Source organism: Bison bison, unplaced genomic scaffold, assembly GCF_000754665.1.
Source record: "Bison bison bison isolate TAMUID 2011002044 unplaced genomic scaffold, Bison_UMD1.0 scf7180017864340, whole genome shotgun sequence".
NCBI classification, from domain to species: domain Eukaryota; kingdom Metazoa; phylum Chordata; class Mammalia; order Artiodactyla; family Bovidae; genus Bison; species Bison bison.
Genome location: NW_011494912.1, coordinates 3,691,062 through 3,699,143, shown reverse-complemented (window position 1 = coordinate 3,699,143; position 8,082 = coordinate 3,691,062). Strand labels below are relative to the sequence as shown.

Below are 8,082 nucleotides of genomic sequence, written 5' to 3'. Positions count from 1 at the left end.
CCCGACACCGCCTCCAAACGTGGACGTCCTTTCTTGCTCTTATTTAATTTTACACTTGTTCGCATGATTGCAGTTGGTAGCTTTAAGCGGTGAGGTCACAGCTCCGGTGACCTGTGAATCTGCCTTAAAGCCATTGAGTTACATTGTAATACTGTTAACAGTTGTGTCCTGACCTTTTGATGGGACCCAGTGACATTACTGGACTTCCCTGGTGGCTCAGAGATTAAAGCGTCTGCCTGCAATTCCGGAGACATGGGTTCGAAACCTGGGTTGGGAAGATCCCCTGGAGGAGGAAATGGCAACCCACTCCAGTATTCTTGGTTGGAGAAACTTATGGACGGAGGAGCCTGGTGGGCTACAGTCCACGGGGTCTTAAGAGTCGGACACGACTGAGTGACCTCACTCACTCACTCAATGACATTACTGAGGAGTCGAGAGCTGTCCTCCTGATGGTGCTGGTTCTCCAGCAAATAGTCAAGCATTGCTTTAGTGCTGTTTAATCAAAGTCCGTTACATTTTTATTTTAAATATGTCAAAAGGAGAGTTGCTGCTGTTGTCAGTCGCTAAGTCGTGTCCGACTCTTAAGACCCCATGGACTGCAAAAGAATAGGGTAATAGAAACCTTTTACCCGTTGCTCAGATTTACGTAGCATGCCTTATTTTAAAGGACTGCTACTGCTAAGTCACTTCAGTCGTGTCCGACTCTGTGGGACCCCACTCCAGTACTCTTGCCTGCAAAATCCCATGGACGGAGGAGCCTGGTAGGCTGCAGTCCATGGGGTCTCTAAGAGTCGGACACGACTGAGCGACTTCACTTTCACTTTTCACTTTCATGCATTGGAGAAGGAAATGGCAATCCACTCCAGTGTTGTTGCCTGGAGAATCCCAGGGATGAGGGATCCTCGTGGGCTGCCATATATGGGGTCGCACAGAGTTGGACACGACTGAAGCGACTTAGCAGCAGCAGCAGCAACAAGTGTATTGAGCATTACTTTACTAGTGTGTGAGATGAGTGCAATTGTGGGGTGGTTTGAGCATTCTTTGGCATTGCCTTTAGGATTGGAATGAAAACTGACCTTTTCCAGTCCTGTGGCCACGGCTGAGTTTTCCAAATTTGCTGGCATATTGAGTGCAGCACTTTCACAGCATCATCTTTCAGGATTTGAAATAGTGAACCATGAACTTCCAGATGTTCAAGCTGGTTTTAGAAAAGGCAGAGGAACCAGAGATCAAATTGCCAACATCCGCTGGATCATAGTAAAAGCAAGAGAGTTCCAGAAAAAACATGTATTTCTGCTTTATCGACAATGCCAAAGCCTTTGACTGTGTGGATCACAATAAACTGGAAAATTCTGAAAGAGATGGGAATAGCAGACCACCTGACCTGCCTCTTGAGAAACCTATATGTAGGTCAGGAAGCAACAGTTAGAACTGGACGTGGAACAACAGACTGGTTCCAAATAGGAGAAGGAGTACGTCAAGGCTGTGTATTGTCACCCTACTTATTTAACTTATATGCAGAGTACATCATGAGAAATGCTGGGCTGGAAGAAGCATAAGCTGGAATCAAGATTGCGGGGAGAAATATCAATAACCTCAGATATGCAGATGACACTACCCTTATGGCCGAAAGTGAAGAGGAACTAAAAAGCCTCTTGATGAAAGTGAAAAGAGGAGAGTGAAAAAGTTGGCTTAAAGCTCAACATTCAGAAAACGAAGATCATGGCATCTGGTCCCATCACTTCATGGGAAATAGATGGGGAAACAGTGGAAACAGAGTCAGACTTTATTTTGAGGGGCTCCAAAATCACTGCAGATGGTGATTGCAGCCATGAAATTAAAAGACGCTTACTCCTTGGAAGGAAAGTTATGACCAATGTGATAGCATATTAAAAAGCAGAGACATTACTTTGCCAACAGAGGTCCGTCTAGTCAAGGCTGTGGTTTTTCCTGTGGTCATGTATGGATGTGAGAGTTGGACTGTGAAGAAAGCTGAGCACTGAAGAATTGATGCTTTTGAACTGTGGTGTTGGAGAAGACTCTTGAGAGTCCCTTGGACTGCAAGGAGATCCAACCAATCCATCCTAAAGGAGGAGACCAGTCCTGGGTGTTCATTGGAAAGACTGATGCTGAGGCTGAAACTCCAGTACTTTGGCCACCTCATGCGAAGAGTTGACTCATTGGAAAAGACGCTGATGCTGGGAGGGATTGGGGGCAGGAGGAAAAGGGGACGACAGAGGATGAGATGGCTGGATGGCATCACCGATTCGATGCACATGAGTTTGAGTAGACTCCGGGAGTTGGTGATGGACAGGGAGGCCTGGCATGCTGCGATTAGCTGAGCTGGTACCTGCTTTATGATATTTTTAAAAGCGATGTTTGAAAATCCTCGTGGTATGTTGAGTCTTCATTATTCAGAAGAGTCATGGCCTGTAAAGTCTTAGCAAACAGGATTCTGCCAGCCTCTTCACATTTTTGCTGCTACTGCTGCTGCTAAGTCACTTCAGTCGTGTCTGACTCTGTATGACCCCATAGATGGCAGCCCACCAGGCTCCCCAGTCCCTGGGATTCTCCAGGCAAGAACACTGGAGTGGATTGCCATTTCCTTCTCCAATGCATGAAAGTGAAAAGTGAAAGGGAAGTCGCTCAGTCGTGTCCAACTCTTAGCGACCTCATGGACTGCAGCCTACCAGGCTCCTCCGTCCATGGGATTTTCCAGGCAAGAGTACTGGAGTGCGGTGCCATTGTGACACTATTAAACATAACTTTGTTTTTTGTGTGTGTCTATTTAAAGACACCGTATTTCATGTATTTTGTAGATTCATTACTTGAACTCAACAGTGTTGTGAAGGAAGGAAGCTTAGCTAACACAAAGTGTTTTCTACCTAATGCTCATTGCTGTCTTCAGTGCTTACAGTTTGAGGACCATTTTAAATAGCAAAGTCATAAAAAAAAAAAAAAAAAAACAGAAAATGTGGAAAGTGTGGCATTAAATAGACCAGGAAAATGACACATTTACAGTGTAAGAGCTGGTGCCGCCCTATTCTACCTCAGCCTGGAACGGGTGTGGCAGACAAAACAACTTCCCAAATCTGGAGCTAGTGAATAATAATGATTGATTTAAAACTTAACCTGTATATCAAGAGCTTCAGGCTTCCCTGGTGGCTCAGTGATAAAGAATCTGCCTGCAATACAGGAGATGTGGATTTAGTCCCTGGATTGGGAAGATCCCCTGGAAAAGGAAATGGCAACCTGCTCCAGTACTCTTGCTTGGAGAATTCCATGGACAGAGGAGCCTGGCGGGCTACAGTCCATGGGGTGGCAAAATAGTCAGGCATGACTTAGTGACTCAACAACAACAATATGTAGAAAAGAAATGGAAATTTAGCTAAAATAAATAAGACATTTGTTTTAAAATTATTGTTTATTTAATCTTTATCTCATTATTTAAATAATTTCCTTGTATATTTCATAAACTTCATATTAGTATCAGTTCAGTCACTCAGTCGTGTCTGACTCTTTGTGACCCCATGAACTGCAGCACACCAGGCCTCCCTGTCCATCACCAACTCCCGGAGTCCACCCAAACCCATGTCCATTGAGTCAGTGATGCCATCCAAGCATCTCATCCTCTGTCGTCCCCTTCTCCTCCTGCCCTCAATCTTTGCCAGCATCACGATCTTTTCAGATGAGTCAGCTCTTTGCATCAGGTAGCCAAAGTATTGGAGTTTCAGCCTCAACATCAGTCCTTCCAATGAACACCCAGGACTGATCTCCTTTAGGATGGACTGGTTGGATCTCCTTGCAGTCTAAGGAACTCTCAAGAGTCTTCTCTAACACCACAGTTCAAAAGCATCAGTTCTTTGGCGCTCAGCTTTCTTTGTAGTTCAACTCTCACATCCATACATGACTACTGGAAAAACCATAGCCTTGACTAGATGGACCTTTGTTGACAAAGTAATGTCTCTGCTTTTTAATATGCTGTCTAGGTTGATCATAACTTTCATATGCAAATAACTTGTATATATTTTCTCATGCTTACCAATTTTTCCCATAGGGATGCATAATCAAAATAATTTGAAGACTAATGCCCTAAAAAGTTGAAAGTACCCTTTTCTTAGAAAATTGAAAGAAGAATTTATCCCCAAGTAGTGAGCTGAATTCATCAAGCAGATGGCTGAAACCAATGGAAATATTAAAGTATACCACATTTATGTGACACGGGAAGACTCAAGATTGTAAAAATGCCATTTCTTCTAGTTAATTTCTCTAAATTAGCTCATGAATTTAATGCAACTCCAATAAAAAAAATCCCAGTGGGATTTTTTTAATGCAACTTGGCAAGATGATTTTAAAATTTATATGAGAGTAAATGTTATGAATAGCAAAGGCAATTTTGTAAAAGAACAAAGAAGAGGGATTTGATTGAATAAAAGAACATATTGTAAAACTGTAGCAGGTGAAACATTGTCATGTTAGTTGAGAATAAATCAGTAGAAACAAAAATTGAGTTCAGAAGTTGACCAGTGTATAAGGAGATTTATCATATGTTATAAATGGCATTTCAGATCTTCAGATAAAGTCTGTTAATAGCCAATAATTTGGGGACAGTGAGATATCTGTTTGAAAGAAGAATTATACAGTCTGGTCTCACACCACTCATAAAAATCAACTCAATACAAGTGTTACATTAAGAGCTTTACAAATATTACATAATATCCTTATTTTCTTGGGTAGTACTTTTCCTAAACAAGACATAGAAAGCAAAAGCTCGAAATGATAAATTTAGTAAAACTAACTATAAGAGAATGAAATTGTATAGGACAAAAGACACCATAAATTAAAAAAATAAAAATTTTCAACACATTTCAACACATAACAATTTCTATGTTATATATCAATCATTTCTATAAATTGGTAAGACAAACAACCCAATAGAAATGTCTCCAAGAATATGAATAGGCGATTCTCTGTAAAGGAAAAGCACGAAATGCTAGTAAGCGTGTTTAAACCTTCTAGAGATTACAGAAATAAAAAGTGAATCAGTAATGAAATGTGCTTTAGGTATTAGATTGACAAAAAATTGAAAAGTTTGTATCCAGGTGTTGGGTGTATGGAAAAATGAATCTACCCATATTCTATTGAAGCACAACTTTTGGAAATTGAAATCATTTATTAAATTTTCCAAATGAGTATTTTCTGTGACCCAGCAGTTTTGTTTTTCGGTATTTACCTTGGTTGGGGAGGTTGCGTGTATGTGCTCAGTCACGTGACTATTTGCCACCCCATGGACTGTAGCCAACCAGGTTCCTCTGTCCATGGAATTTTCCAGGCAAGAATACTATAGTAGGTTGCCATTTCCTCCTCTAGGGGATCTTCCCAAGCCACAGATAGAACCCTCATCTCCTACATTGCAGGATTCTTTACCTCTTGAACCACTGGGGCTTCCCATCTACCCAAGAGATACCCTCAAATAAATGCAAAAGGAACATATACAAGAATATTCACTATAATAGAAAAAACTGGAAACAACTCGAATGTCCATCAGAAGAATGGTTAAATAAGATGTAGTTCACTTACACTGATATCCAAGAGTGGAAAAGAATGGGGTAAATCCAAACACATTGTTGTGAAAGTATTTCCAATATAGTTTTGAGTGAGAAAATGAAGTTGAAGCATGAAATACATATTATCTAATTTTAAAAAAACACACATGTAGCAAAAATAAAATATTTTTCCATAGTACCATATATATGTGGTGCTATGGTTAAATGAGTCTTTAGCCTTAGCCATGTATAGTGTTTTATTAGTTCTTCTACAAAGGTAAAAGTCATAGATTAATTGTGTAATTCAAAGTTAATAATAAAAATATATAGGACTAATTAAGTTCACTCTTTCCCTAACTGGAGAATTTCATCTATCACAAAGTAACAAAGAAATTAGGATGTCTACAGAAAGATGACATTATGAGTGCGGAGAAGATTTAGTTTGGCTAACAATTCGAAGACATTTTAACATTTGGGGGTAACTGATATTTTACTGTAGGACCGTCTATTCAGAATAGCAATTTGGACAAAAATGTAATTCTTTGCCAGCATAAAGCCAGTATAAAAAACCACCCGGGCTTTGATAGCAAAATGTAAAAGCCCAGGTGTGACTAAATTCAGGTCTCCTTGGGCCAAACTCAACTTTCTCGCTGTTTTATCTGTCTTCCTTAGTGGGAGCCAGAAAATTAACGGGCAAACATTGCCACCCAGTGGCTCTGGTTCACCTTGCAGAGTATGAAATGGCGCCCTTTTGTTCCTAAATCCCAAACCAATGGTTCTGTCAGATATCCCTTAAAAGAAAAATGTTCTGGAAATTCAAAAGTCTCGTGTAGGGCTATTGATTATTTAATCCTGGCAAGTATTGTCAGCATTGTCAGTTTTGCAAAAAAACAGATATTTAAAACCCAAAAATGCACTAAATAAAAAGACAGCCCTGCGTATGAAAGAACAGTTGACAATTATATATGCATTTTATACATATGCAAGTATATCGTAACTATATTACTAATTGTGATGCTTGATTTAATATGTCAACTGAGCTGGGCCGAAGGATGCCCAGAGGTGGTTAAACATTTCTGAGTGTGCCTGTGATGGTGTTTCTGGAAGAGATGATGAGCATTTGTATGGGTGGACTGAGAACAGAAACTGGCTCTCCCCAACGTGCCTGGGCCTCAGCCGGCTCACTGACAGCCCCAGTTGAACAGAAAGGCAGAGAAGGTTGAATGTTCTTTTTCTTTCTCTCTGCCTGTTTGACCTGGGGCATTGATCTTCCCCTGCCCTCAATCTGGAACCTCCAGCATGGCTACTCTGGTTCTCAGGCCTTTGGGCTCAGACTGGAACTACACCAGAACTACAGTGGAATGACACCAGCAGTGTAGTTCTACACTCAGTCTACAACTACACCCAGGCTCCTGGGTCTCCAGCTTGCAGATGGCACATAGTGAGAATCCTGTTCCCCTTGTCGGTTTTCAGGAGAACCCGCATACAGTAATCTTTACATAGTTCTCCTTTATCAATATATGTCTCAGATTTATCAATAAAAGCAGAGATGGACACAAAGTCTTGTACACAGAGCCTCAGTTTTGGAGGTTTCAGGAGTGAGGGCAGGGAGAAGTAACAAGTAGTAGCATCCTTTCCATACAGAGGCAAGCTGCCTTTGGTCCTCTTTACCACTGGGATTGAAAAGAACCCATTCACCAGATCAGTATTATCTGGAAGTTCCAGAAACCGTGTCGATCTGTTCTAGTAAAATACTACCCTTGACTCAAAAGCTATGATTGGATTAAGCAACTGGCTAAGTTCATAGTAGTTTACAGTTGTCTGCCATTATCCATCTGGTGTTTGCAGGAGCCAAACATGCTCTCAGGTCTACAGTTCCAACTGGGGTGCGGTGTGGCTTCTCATTTAATACTGCCTAGGTCAAGACATCCAACCGGAGAAGGCAATGGCACCCCACTCCAGTACTCTTGCCTGGAAAATCCCACGGATGGAGGAGCCTGGTAGGCTGCAGTCCATGGGGTTGCTAAGAGTCGGACACGACTGAGCGACTTCCCTTTCACTTTTCACTTTCATGCATTGGAGAAGGAAATGGCAACCCACTCCGGTGTTCTTGCCTGAAGAATCCCAGGGATGGGGGAGCCTGGTGGGCTGCCGTCTATGGGGTCGCACAGAGTTGGACACAACTGAAGCGACAGCAGCAGCAGCAGCAGGTCAAGACATCCAACCAGTCCATCCTAAAGGAGATCAGTCCTGGGTGTTCATTGGAAGGACTGATGTTGAAGCTGAAACTCTAATACTTTGGCCACTGCATGCAAAGAGTTGATTCATTGGAAAAGACCCTGATGCTGGGAGGGATTGGGGGCAGGAGGAGAAGGGGATGACAGAGGATGAGATGGCTGGATGGCATCACCGACTCGATGGATGTGAGTCTCAGTGAACTCCAGGAGTTGGTGATGGACAGGGAGGCCTGGCGTGCTGCGATTCATGGGGTGGCAAAGAGTCAGACACGACTGAGCGACTGAACTGAACTGAACTG

The 8,082-nt window shown here is 42.0% G+C and overlaps 1 protein-coding gene across 1 annotated transcript in view; it reads left to right on the top strand.

Moving 5' to 3' along the window:
* The window catches only part of WBSCR16 (Williams-Beuren syndrome chromosome region 16), a 39,712-nt gene that overhangs the window by 5,504 nt on the left and 26,126 nt on the right, over positions 1-8,082 (top strand). The window lies entirely within an intron of this gene.